The sequence below is a fragment of the Hylobates moloch genome, unplaced genomic scaffold, assembly GCF_009828535.3.
Source record: "Hylobates moloch isolate HMO894 unplaced genomic scaffold, HMol_V3 SCAFFOLD_19, whole genome shotgun sequence".
NCBI lineage: Eukaryota > Metazoa > Chordata > Mammalia > Primates > Hylobatidae > Hylobates > Hylobates moloch.
The window spans coordinates 72,338,509-72,352,202 of record NW_026652294.1 but is presented as its reverse complement, the minus strand read 5'-3'; the positions used below and the strand labels follow the sequence as shown (position 1 = coordinate 72,352,202).

Genomic DNA, 13,694 nt, shown 5'->3' with positions numbered 1-13,694 from the left:
GATTTGTCATTAGGGAAAGAAATATAACTGAATTGTCTGTCCCCATACCCTAACACCCATCCCGATCTACTCTTATATCCATTCTCAAGGTCTTGTTAAGCAGATTCCTCATGTAGGTCTTAGGTAAAAGGGGTAAATTCAGTTGTTTTAACCCCTTTAGTGGTCAGGATTGGGTATGGGGACTTAGGAATCTGAGGAAATAAATCAAGAGATGAAAGTGAATGCAAGTTGGTAGAGGGAGAATCGATGAATTATTTTCTGCTGAAGTGACAAGATGACTGTGATGGTTAATATTAGGTGTCAACTTGACTGGATTGAGGGATGCCTACATGGCTGGTAAAGTATTATTTCTGGGTGTGTCTGTGAAGGTGTTGCCAAAGGAGAGTGACATTTTTGTGTGTTTTTGAGACAGGGTCTCACTCTGTCACCTAGGCTGGAGTGCAGTGGAGCAATCTCAGCTCACTGCAACCTCAGCCTCTCAGGCTCAAGCGATCCTCCCACCTCAGCCTCCTAGGTAGCTAGGACTACAGGCACGTGCTACCACATCCACCTAATATTTGCATTTTTTTGTAAAGCCAGGGTTTCACTATGTTGTCCAGGCTGGTCTCAAACTCCCGGGCTCAAGCGATTTGCCTACCTCAGCCTCCCAAAGTGCTGGGATTATAGGCTGAGCCACCACATCCTGCCAAGATTGACTTTTGAGTCAGTAGACTGAAAAAGGAAGAACCACCCTCAATGTGGGTAGGCACCATTCAATCAGCCACCAGCACAACTAGAACCAAGGAGGTGGAAGAAGGGTGATAAACTCACTAACTTAGTCTTCTCACTCTCTTCCCTTGCCGGGCACTTGCTTCCTTTCCTCCTATCCTCGGACATGAGACTCTAGGTTCTTCAGCTTTTGGACTCTGAGATTTGCACTAGTGGCCTCCCAGGGGCTCTTGGGCCCTCGGCCTCAGACTGAAGGCCACACTTTCAGCCTTCCTGGAATTGAGGCTTTCTGTCTTGGACTAAACCGCTCTACCAGCTTCTCTTTCTCCCCAACTTGTAGATGGCCTATTTTGGGACTTCACCTTTTAATCGTGTGAGCCAATTATCCTTAATAAACTCAGATAGATAGATAGATAGATAGATAGATAGATAGATAGATAGATAGATAGATAGATAGATAGATAGATAGATAGATAGATAGATAGATAGATAGATAGATAGATAGACAGACAGAGTGTATATACACATTATGTGTGTGTGTGTATATATATATATAGTGTGTGTGTGTGTGTGTGTATATATATATAGTGTGTGTGCGTGTGTGTGTGTGTGTGTGTCCTACTGGTTCTATCCCTCTGGAGAACCCTGACTCATACAAAGATGAAATACTTGTTCAAGTTTAATTACAGTCCCTAGCACAGAGGATGCTCCCACAAAGAGATCACGTGAGTCAGTTTCCAGTGGATTAAGAGCAGGGTTGGTTTGCTGCTTATAGGCTGTGCAACTTTGGTAAGGTAAGTAACCTCTCTCAATACCTATTTCTCCTCTGTAAATAAGGAGTACCAAATACTGTAATTGTCTACCTAATATCCACAACCACCACCCCTACTGCTTTACCAACAGACCCTCATTTTTTTTTTTTTTACCAGACAACACTGCACACAACTAAAAATACACCCTTTCCCAGATTCCCATGCAGCGAGATGGGGTAACCATTTGGCATAGTTCTGGACAATAAAATATAAGCAGGATAATGGTTTAAGAAAAACTTCTTTTAAAATGACATATTTGACTAGCATGTCCTTTTTCAGTCTTTTACCCCTTCTTCTCTTCCTGCCTGAGCCATAGATAGGATGCTGAATGCAGAGCAGCCAACTTCTGACCACAAGGTGATGAGCATGGGGACAAAGGCCTACACATTAGAAGTGGCAGGAGGGGCCCGGCCGGGCTCACACCTGTAATCTCAGCACTTTGGGATGCCAAGGTAGGCAGATCACTTGAGATCAGGAGTTCAAGACCAGCCTGGCCAACATGATGAAACCCCATCTCTACTAAAAATACAAAAATTATCTGGGTATGGTGGCACACTCCTCTAATCCCAGATACTCGGGAGGCTGAGGCAGGAGAATCGCTTCAACCTGGGAGGCAGAGGCTGCAGTTAGCCGAGATCACGCCACTGTACTCTAGCCTGGGTGACAAAGCAAGAGTCTATCTCAAAAAAAAAAAAAAAAAAAGGCAGGAGGGAAAGATGAAGGAAACCTGGTGTAGTAGACAATATTGGTGCTCTGCCCAGATTCCTGTGGATTTCTTTATATTGGATTATTTGATACTATTTCCATATGTGCCACACACCCATACCACCACCATCTTCCATGTTCTTTCAATATCCAGCACTTGCATCTCTTATAAGGATTGCCTTTGTGGTATTGATGCTGCTTTGCCCCCTCGCATGGAGAGATGAAAATGTCTATGAGTTTGCATTACTCCCACCAGCCTCACAAGGCTTTTGAAAGCCCAGCTCCCCAGTTCTTGGGGGGAATACCTCTGTCTTAAATTTCACTCAAAAATTCTCCTATGGGGCTCATGCTGAATCTGCCCTGTGCTGCACTTTAGCATGAGATCACATTCTTAGATTCGTGCTCGTCCCTCCCCTGTCTTGCCCTGCCCTGACCTAACTGCCTTATCAGTATTTCTTGGGAATACTTCCTTAGTAAATCACATGATCATAATCCTTAACTCAGGATCTGCTCCTGGGGAACCTAATGTAAGATACCAGGTTGCATGTGACATTGGAGAGCTGTCATATCAATCTTGTAGTACTAACTGCAAACTTTATGTTGAAAGAAAAATAAACCCATGTTTGCTTAAGCTACTGTTGGGTTTTCTGTTGAATATGCCTTAAAGCAAAGTTAACACATAGAAGACATGACGGTAACACCTGCTTCTCAGGCCACTGATAAGAATTGCCTGGCACATAGCAAGTACTCAGTGAAAGTTAGCTCAGAAAAACAAACCAACCCGACTGATAAGAACAATTTTTCTTAGGTACAATTAGAACACAATCAAATGACTCCACAACTTTAACAGAATTTATTTTCTGAGAGATAAAGTAGGAGGCAGAAATCAGAAAGATGAAATCTGACAGGTATTAATCTACAAAACAAATCCACGAAACAAATAGGTATTTATTTATACTTCTCAACCTACAAATAGGTTTCATAAATTCTTCCATATATGTCTTATTTCATTCAGGCCATGATAACAAAATTAAGTGGGTAGCTTATAAACAACATAAACTTGTTTCTCACAGTTCTGGAGGCTGGGAAATGCAAGATCAAGGCACTGGCAGATTCATTGTCTTGCAAGGGCCTTTTCAACCTAGACAGCATCTTTTGGTTATAACCTCACATGGCCAGAGTGGCTACCTAACTCTCTGGAGTCTCTTTTATAAGGCACAAATCCTACTCATGAGGGCTCCACCTTCATGACCTAATAACTTCCCAAAGGTCTCGCCTCCTAATACCATCACCTTGGGGGTTAGGATTTCACCACATGGGGGGACAGAACCATTCGGACCACAGCAATATGCATAGAATATTACATTATAAATATAAAAAACATAATAGTAAAAATCCTTCAAAAGATCATTGCATAAAAGTGCAGATGTTCCAAGACACAGGAATTGGATAACTAAAAATTTGTATAATAATTTATTAATATTAAATAGGTCAAAAAAACAGAGAAATCAAAAGCTATATATTGAAAAAAAGTTGATAAACCTTCATCTAGACTTATCAGGAATAAAAAAAAGAAAGAGGACACAAATTACCATTATCTATAATAAGAGAGTTGACATAAGTAGAGATTCTAAAGATATTAAAAATAATAAGGTGGAAATATTATAGGCATCACTACATCAATAAATTTGACAACCCTAATGAAAACAGACAAATTCCTTGAGAGGCACAGACTACCAAGATTCACTCAAGAAGAAACAGGAAAAGTTAATAGCCCTCTATCTATTAAGGAAATTAAATGTAAAGCTCAAAATATCATAAGAAAACTTCAACCTTCATTAGTGAATTCTTCCAAACATTTAAGGAAGAAATAATATGAAATATATACAAACTCTTTCAGAAAAAACTGAAGAGGAGGAAGTTTTATTGAATTTTTCTATGAGGCAAAATACACTGATATCAAAAACAACAATACAAGGAAACTACAGACCAATGTTTTTCATCAACATAGACACAAGAATTCTACAGAATTCCATAAAAATTTCAGCAGCCAGTCATGCTGGCTCACACCTATTATCCCAGCACTTTGGGAGGCTGAGGCAGGAGTATCACTTGAGAAAATGATGCTGTCAGAAACAGAAATGAGGAGGTGGGAAACAGAAATTAGTACGAAGGAAGAGAATGAGTTTGTTAGGACAGGTTGAGGGTGAACTGACAATGGGATTATTAAATAGAAATACAGTTGGAAATATAATTGGTACATTCAAAAATCTTGAAGCACAATTGGTAATCAAAACATTAGTTGTCTTCACCATCCCTTTATTCAGCTCCTCCCTCTTATACTTTTCCATTCATTCTTAAGTAATGGACAGTCCTACTGTCATATTAAGTTGCAGATACAGTCTCAATTCAATAATTAGAATGTCCAGTTCCATGAATAGACAAACCTCTGAACTCAGTTTAGCCTCCCAAAGCCTCTGCTGGTTCACTCTGCTCTATGTGGCCCCTCATGGCATGTGGGGGTGCTCTTTCCCCACCCTGTGTGTATATGTGACTAATAAACCACTGCCAATCTCATGTGACCAGTATTGGTATTGGCTGTTGTGTGTTCAGCCACCTCAAGATCCTCCCTTTCCTTAACTAACAGAGTGCATAGGAAGTGTTCAGAATAGCTGGAAGCCTGCTGCAGGTTGAGGAAGGAGTAGTTAACAGACATCAAGGACTCTCAGACCCCTGACCCTCTTCATTCCTCACTCCACATTGCCCTCCACACTCCCCTGCCCAAGATCATCAGCTCCCAGGGTTTTAGCTGCCCCTTTATTGACTGATAACTCTCCAGACCAGATATCTTTCCTGAGCTGCAAGCCAGCTGTGCTTCCAATTTCCTATGGGACAGCACCATTTAGATATGATGCATGGTCACTGATCACCTGGACTTTAGGTTACTTCTTTGCATGATCTTCTCTCTCACAGCAAGACCTTTTGGGTCTGTAATATCTGAGACCCAAAAGGACTTGTTTTATCCTGAATTCTGACACCTGGAGTTGCCTGCCTGCCTGTAAGCTTTCTCTTTATCAATCTTTGGACTTTCCTAGTACTCCCTTCTTGCCTAGCCTGAGGCCCTAAGCTGCTGCTCACTATTCAATCCTGACATTCAGCCTAATATTTGCAAAGGCTGGAGTCCAAAGAGATGTCAGTATTGTACAATGTCAAATTTATCTAAGACAAAAATAGTCAGGTTCTGCTTAAGGTACATGACATGATCAAAGCTTCCCTAACACACTAAACCTAAAGAGAAATGTGGCATTTTTATGGACTCAACTGCCAATCACATTTGAGTAGGACCATTCCAGAAACCACAGAACTAATCAATAAAGCAGCCACAGATTGTGGGTTACTTTTGTGTTGAGCCTCCATATTAATAGAAGCATGATGGACAACAAAGAACATGAACTTTGGTACTAGAGAGATCCTGGTTCTAATTTCAATTTCTTCCAGCTATGGGACTTCATTCCACTCTGAACCTCAGTCTCTTTGCCTATAAAATGGGGCTAATATATCACTTAGACAGGGATCTTGAGAAGACGGGATAAGGACATGGCCGTAAGCACTTAGCACAATGTCTAGCATAGATTAGGTCAACCAATGTTAATCCTATTTCTCCTCCTCCACATTCATTTATAATTTAAAACCCAATCAGCCTTTTTCTTTCCCCTCAAAAGAGGCCTACTTGTCAAAGAGCCACACTCAAGGAAAACAAACAAAAATGACTAAGTTTCCTGTTGCTTAGGCTCAGAGGAACTGGCCAGATGCTCCCTTAGGTCAGAACGTTGCAGCTGTATGAGTCCTCAAACAGACTGTTTTGTAGTTAAACACAGCCAAGAGAGCTATGTTTCTACTTGTTGGTGCTGATAATATGATATCGTGCAATAATGGCCTTTGCTTCTGTTAAAAGAATTATTTTATTCTATGACATTAAACAAACAGTTTGGAATTTTGGAATGAGCCTTAGCTGGGACACTACCAGTTTGGCCTAAACGGTATCTACTCAGTGAGCATTCTTAAGTAATTATGGTAAAGCATTTTAAGGAGAACAGGATGAACTGATTTAGTAATTCAGTTTCATGCAACTACAACTTATTTAATAGAATTTTTCCTATTTTTCCCTGGAACTATGACCAAGACCCCATTGCTAGAAACAAAAACAGGAAAGTACCCAATATTTGAAATTCAGCTATTTGGGGCAGCAGTCTCTCCCTTGACACATCCTTCCCCTTCCGTGTAAAAGAGGACTAGGAGGTGATAGAAAAGTCATCTTACTTTTTTTTTTTTTTTTAGCAGGGTCTCTCTCTGTTGCCCAGGCTGGAGTGCAAAGAGGTAATCACGGCTCACTGCAGCCTCAACCTCCCTCCTTATTAAGTGATCCTCCTGCCTCAACCTCCTGAGTTGCTGGCACTACAAGCATGTGCCACCACACCTGGTTAATTTTTTTCTTATTTCTTGTAGAAATGAGGTCTCACTATGTTGCCCAGCCTAGTCTTGAACTTCTGGCCTCAAGTGATCCTCCCACCTTACCCTCCCAAATTCCTGGGATTACAGGTGTGAGCCACTGCACCTGGCCAAAAAGTCATCTTTTTTTTTTTTTTTTTGGTAGACGGAGTCTCGCTCTGTCACCCAGGCTGGAGTGCAGTGGCGCAATCTCGGCTCACTGCAAGCTCCGCCTCCCGGGTTCACGCCATTCTCCTGCCTCAGCCTCTCCGAGTAGCTGGGACTACAGGCACCGGCCACCACGCCGGGCTAATTTTTTGTATTTTTAGTAGAGACGGGGTTTCACTGTGGTTTCGATCTCCTGACCTCGTGATCCGCCCGCCTCGGCCTCCCAAAGTGCTGGGATTACAAGCGTGAGCCACCGTGCCCGGCCCCAAAAAGTCATCTTTTTGAGGAACACTAAGTTTGTAAAGAGGAAAAAAAAAACCCTTCCCTTTATTTATTGGAAACCAAAAGTGAACATTTCCCATAAAATCAAAAAATATGGCTAAATTTGGGGAGCCAACCAAAGGATACTAATATTTGATTACTTGGCTGGTGCCTGCTCTACTACAGGCCCTGCCCAAGTACTACTGAGCCAGGGAAGGCATGTTTAGGAAAGAATATGGAATGGTCCAACAACAGTTTGAGAAACTTTATAAGACTGTTCTTTCAGCATTTGACAGAATAATTATACCAAAAAAAATCATTAATGATATAGAAGACTGACAACACTATCAACTAAATTGACCTAGTGGACATTTACAGAACATTCTGCCTAACAACAGCAGAATATACATTATTTTCAAGGCACCTAGAACATTCACCAAGAAACACAAAACAACTGAAATAATATTAAGTATGTTCTCAGGCTGGGCGCAGTGGCTCACACCTGTAATCCCAGCACTTTGGGAGGCTGAAGAAGGTGGATCGCTTGAGGCCAGGAGTTCAAGACCAACCTGGCCAACATGGCTAAACTCCAACTCTACTAAAATACAGAAAAAATAGCTGGGCATGGTAGTCCCCACAACTGTAGTCCTAGCTACTCCGGAGGCTGAGGCATGAGAATCTCTTGATCCTGGGAGGTAGGGGTTGCAGTGAGCCGAGATCATGCCACTGCACTCCAACCTGGGCAACAGAGTAAGTTTCTGTCCAAAAAAAAAAAATTATCTGACCACATTGGAATTAAATTAGAAGTCAATAAGAGAAAGATATTTGGAAGATCTCCAAGTATTTGGAAATTAAGCAACACTTTTCCATAACTATATACCCAAAAAAAACACAACGAAAATTAGAAAATATTTTATTTAAATGAAAATAAATGTAATATGTCAGAATGAGTGAGACACAGCTAGAGTAATGTTTAAAGGGAAATTTACAACATTAAATGCTTATTTTAGTAAAGTCTCAAATCAGTGCTATAAACCTCCACCTTAAAAACTAGCAAAAGAAAAGCAAATTAAATCCAAAGCAAGAAGAAAAGATATAATAAATGGGAGAAATCAGTGAAATAGAAAACAAACAAAAAAACAAATAAATAAGCCCTGGTTCTTTGGATAGCTCAGAAAAACTGATAAACCTACAACTAGACTGATCAACGACAACAAAAAGATATAAATTATCAATATCAGGAATGAAAGAGGAGGCATCACTGTCAATCCCATAGGACAAGAAGAGAATACTTTTAAAATATTTTTGTTAATATATTTGAAAGCTTAGATGAAATGGACAAATTCTTTGAAATCATTACTAACACTCACTGAAGAAGAAATAGATAGCTTGAATAGACATGTTTATTGAAGAAATTGAAATCATAGTTAAAACTTTGCCAAAAAGTGAACTCCAGGCCTAAATGACTTCACAGGTGAATTCTAGCCAACAATTAAGGAAGAAATTATACCAATTTTATGGAAACTTTTCAAGAAAAATAGAAAGGAGGGAAACAACTCATTTTATGACAGCATTATCCCCAATAGCAAAACCAAATATGTTTCAAGAAACTAAAACAGAACAACCAATATCCTTCCTGAATATCAACTCAAAAATATTTAACAAAATATTGATAAATTGAAACCAGTAATATATAAAATGTAATACATCATTAAATGTGATTTATTCCAGGTACGCAGAGTTGGTTCCACATTCAAAAATCAATCATAATCAAATTCATTATATCAACAAATTCAAAACCAAAATGATATCTTAATAAATACAGAAAAGGATTTGCAAAATTCAACATCCATTTGGGATTAAAAACTATCAGCAAACTGCAGCTATAAGGGAACTTCCTCAACATGATAAAAATCATCTACACAAAACATAAATTTAACTGCATCTTCAATTCTGAAAGGCTGAATGCTTTCCCTCTGTAACAATCAGCAAGGATGTCTGTTCTCACTATGTCTATTTTAATATTGTACTGGAGATACTAACCAGCACAATCAGGCAAGAAGAAGAAATAAAAAGCAATAGATTAAAAAAAAGCAAAACTATCTTTATTTGCAGATGACATGATAGTATACATTGAAAATTCTAAAGAAGCAATGAAAAAAGTTATTAGAACTTACAAGTAAATTTAGTAAGGTCACAAGACATAGGGCCAATATACAAAAATGTATACAGTATACATTTCTTACATACTATCAAAAAATAATTATAAACTAAAATGTGAAAAAATATATACAATAGAATCAAAACAAAAAATACATAGGAATACACTTAACAAAATATTTCAAGGCCTATACCACAAAAACCATAAAATATTACTGAGAAAAGTTCTTAAAGATGTAAATCAATGAAGAGCTATACCACGTGTATGCATAGAAATAATCAATATTAATATGTTAATTCTTCCAAATTTATCTATAGATTTAGTGCTATCCCTGTCAATGCCACAGCAAGTTTTTTCAATAGAAATTGATAAGCTGATTATAAAATTTAAATGATAATCTCAAGGACCTAGAAGAGACCTCTAAAAAAAGTTTAAAAGAGCATTTGAAGTCTCACAGTACCTGATTTCGAGACCAGCTATGAAGCTACAGTAATGAAGACAATGTGACCTAAAGATAGACATATAAATCAGTGGAACAGAAGAGTGTAGAAATTGCTCCAACCATATATGCTCAATTGCCTTTCAACAAACATGTAAATCAGTGGAGAAAGGATGGTTTTTCAACAAATGGTGCTTGGATAATTGGACAGCTGTAAGAAAGAAGAGCGGGGGAGAAAGGGAGGGAAGGAAGTAAAAAGCAGGGAGGGAGGTAAGGGAAGGAAAAAAAGGAAGGGAAGGAAAGGAAAGAAGGTTAAGGAAGCGAGGGAAAAAATGAACATCTGTCTTTATTTCATGTTGTACACAAAAATTAATTTAAAAAGACACAGACCTAAATATAAGAGCTAAAACAATAAAACTTCCCTAAAAAAACGCAGGAAAAAATCTGTAAGAAAGAAGACATCTGTAAGAATCTATAAGGGCATCTGTAAGAAAGAAGAGGGAGGGAGAGAAAGAGGTAAGGAGGAAAAAAGCATGGAGGGAGGGAAGGGAAGGAAGGGAAGGAGAGGAAAGAAGAAAAGGTAAGGAAGCGAGGGGTAAAATGAATATCTGTCTTTATTTCACATTATACACAAAAATTAATTTAAAAAGACACAGACCTAAATATAAGAGCTAAAACTATAAAACTTCCCTAAGAAAACGCAGGAAAAAATCGGCACCTGACACTGAGCAGCCGAGCATGGGACATGGCCCGCATCTTGCACAGGGCCTAGGAACCTGTAGCCGCCTTGAGGGCTGAGGGCGGGCACTGCCGACGCTGCCACGGCCAGGTTCAGCCCTTGTTGCATAAATTCACCAAAAAAAAAAAAGAAAAATGAATGCATAAGAGAAAATGGTATTGGAACAGTGGGAATCAGCAATTTTTCACAGGAAGCTTTTTAGGAGATGTTTACTGTAGTCTGCCTGAAATTGGGACAAAATCGAACAAACAAGACTAGTTTAGTGCTTTGGAAAGTATGAAAGCTGCTACTGAACTTTATTCTCCTCTATCAGAAGAAGTTACCAAAATTAATGAAGCTCTTGCAGAAAATCCAGGACTTGTCAATAAATCTTGTTATGAAGATGGTGGGCTGATCAAGATGATGCTGAGTAACGCTTCAGAACTAGATGAACTAATAAATGCAGAGGCATATGAGAAATATGTAAAATCTACTGAGAGGTGAAAATTGAACCCCTAGAAAAACTAGCATGAAACAAAATTATTTAAAAAGAGTACACACTCTATGATTCTATTTAAACAGCATTCTAAAAAGCCAAACACTATATAGACAGTAGTGGTTGCCTAGGGCAGGGATGGATTACAAAAGGACAACCTTTTGCAGTGACGGAAATGTCCCGTGTCTTCATTGTGGTGGTGGTTATACATCCGTATACTGCTAAAACTCATCAAATTATATACTTTAAAATGATGAGTTTTACTGTATTAAAACTATCCCTAATAAACCTGACTAAAAAGTAAAGTAGAATGGCAGTCGGCCTGATGCCATGCAGTGTGGAATTCATGTACTAACCTGTGAGTGAAATCTTTTGACATTTTTAGAGAGGACTGAAAGTACAATGGTTTTTATAGGGTCTCTTTGTTTGTTTATTATTAACCAATTTGAAGTCTGGTACAATGCTAAATTCCACAGTGGGATTGGAATTTGGTTTTGCCTAGAATAACAGGAAGATGAACTGCTGCTTATAGTGAGAGGTGGTAGAATATAATGGTTAAAAAGAAAACATGATTAAAATGAGATGCAACTACATACCTATTCAAATGGCCAAAATCCAAAACACTAATAATAACAAATGCTGGCAAGGATGGGGCGCAACAGGAATTCTCATTCACTGGGGGTGGGAGCAAAATGATACAGCTACTGTGGAAGACAATTTGGCAGTTTCTTACAAAACTAAATATGGTCTTACCATATAATCCAGCAGTTTTGCTCCTAAATAATTACTCAAACACTTAGTTAAATTCTAGTCAAATACTTGAGTTAAAAACTTAAATCGACATAAAAACCTGCACATGAACATTTATAGCAGCTTTATTCATAATGGCCCCAAATTAAAAGCAACCAAAATGCCCTTCAATAGATGAATGGGCAATCCAGACAGTGAAATACTATTCAGCAATAAAAGGAATGAGCTATTAAGTCACAAAAAAATATGAAGGATCCCTAACTTGCTAAGTGAAAGAAACTAGTCTGAAAGACTACATACTCTGATGCCAACTACAGTCATGCACCACACAATGACATTTCAGTAAATGATGGACCATATATATCACTGTATCACATAAGATTATAATGGAGCTGAAAAATTCCTATTACCTATTTATGACATAATCATCATAACATCCTAGCACAACACATTCCTCATGTTTGTGATGATCCTGGCGTAAACAAACCTACTGCACTGCCAGGCATATAAAACTATAGCACATGCAATTATGTACGTAACTTTTTACATATACAAACATTGTACAACTGTATAAAAATATTTATATCCTTATCTATAAGCTTTTTTCTATTTTTTAAATTTTTTAATTCTTTGTTTACTTTTTAAACTTTTTTGTTAAAAACTAAGACACACACACCTTAGCCTAGGCCTACACAGAATCAGGATCACCGATATTACTGTCTTCCACCTCCACATATTGTCCCACCGGAAGTTCTTCAGGGGCAATAACACACATAGAACTGTCACCTTCTATGATAATGAGGTCTTTTTCTGGAATACCTGGAAAAATCTGCCTGAGGCTGTTTCACAGTTACCCTTAAAAAAACAAATAGAGAGTGGCGGCGTCTGCTATGGTCCGGAGCGAGGCCTCAGCCAATCTGGGTGGCGTGCCCAGCAAGAGATTAAAGATGCAGTACACCACGGGGCTGCTGCTCAAGTTCCAGATTTGTGTTTCCTGAGGTTACAGGCGGGTGTTTGAGGAGTACATGCGGGTTATTAGCCAGCGGTACCCAGACATCCGCATTGAAGGAGAGAATTACTTCCCTCAACCAATATATAGACACATAGCATCTTTCCTGTCAGTCTTCAAACTAGTATTAATAGGCTTAATAACTGTTGGCAAGGATCCTTTTGCTTTCTTTGGCATACAAGCTCCTAGCATCTGGCAGTGGGGCCAAGAAAATAAGATCTATGCATATATGATGGTTTTCTTCTTGAGTAACATGATTGAGAACCAGTGTATGTCAACAGGTGCATTTGAGATAACTTTAAATGATGTACCTGTGTGGTCTAAGCTGGAATCTGGCCACCTTCCATCCATGCAACAACTTGTTCAAATTCTTGACAATGAAATGAAGCTCAGTGTGCATATGGATTCAATCCCACACCATCGATCATAGCACCACCTATCAGCACTGAAAACTCTTTTGCATTAAGGGATCATTGTAAGAGCGGCGTGACTGACATTATGAAGGCCTGTACTAAAGACAGCAAGCTGTTAGTACAGACCAGATGCTTTCTTGGCAGGCTCGTTGTACCTCTTGGAAAACCTCAATGCAAGATAGTTTTTCAGTGCTGGCATATTTTGTAATTCTGCACATTCATGGAGTGCAATAATACTGTATAGCTTTCCCCATCCCCCACAAAATCACCCAGTTAATGTATGTGTTTTTTTTTAAGGTAGACATTACTACTTGTAACTTTTTTTCTTAGTCGTGTTTGAAAAAGTAGAAAATTGAGTTACAATTTGATTTTTTTTCGAAAGTTGTCTGTTAAATCTGTTGTGCTTTTATACGAATATTTGTTTTTTATAGTTTAAAATTGATCCTTTGGGAATCCAGTTGAAGTTCCCAAATACTTTATAAGAGTTTATCAGACATCTCTAATTTGGCCATGTCCAGTTTATATAGTTTACAAAATATAGCAGATGCAAGATTATGGGGGAAATC

At 38.7% G+C, this 13,694-nt stretch overlaps 1 pseudogene; it reads left to right on the top strand.

Moving 5' to 3' along the window:
• The first annotated feature begins 12,587 nt into the window (after positions 1-12,587).
• Positions 12,588-13,393, top strand: LOC116458896 (thioredoxin reductase-like selenoprotein T; annotated as a pseudogene).
• The last annotated feature ends 301 nt before the right edge of the window (positions 13,394-13,694 follow it).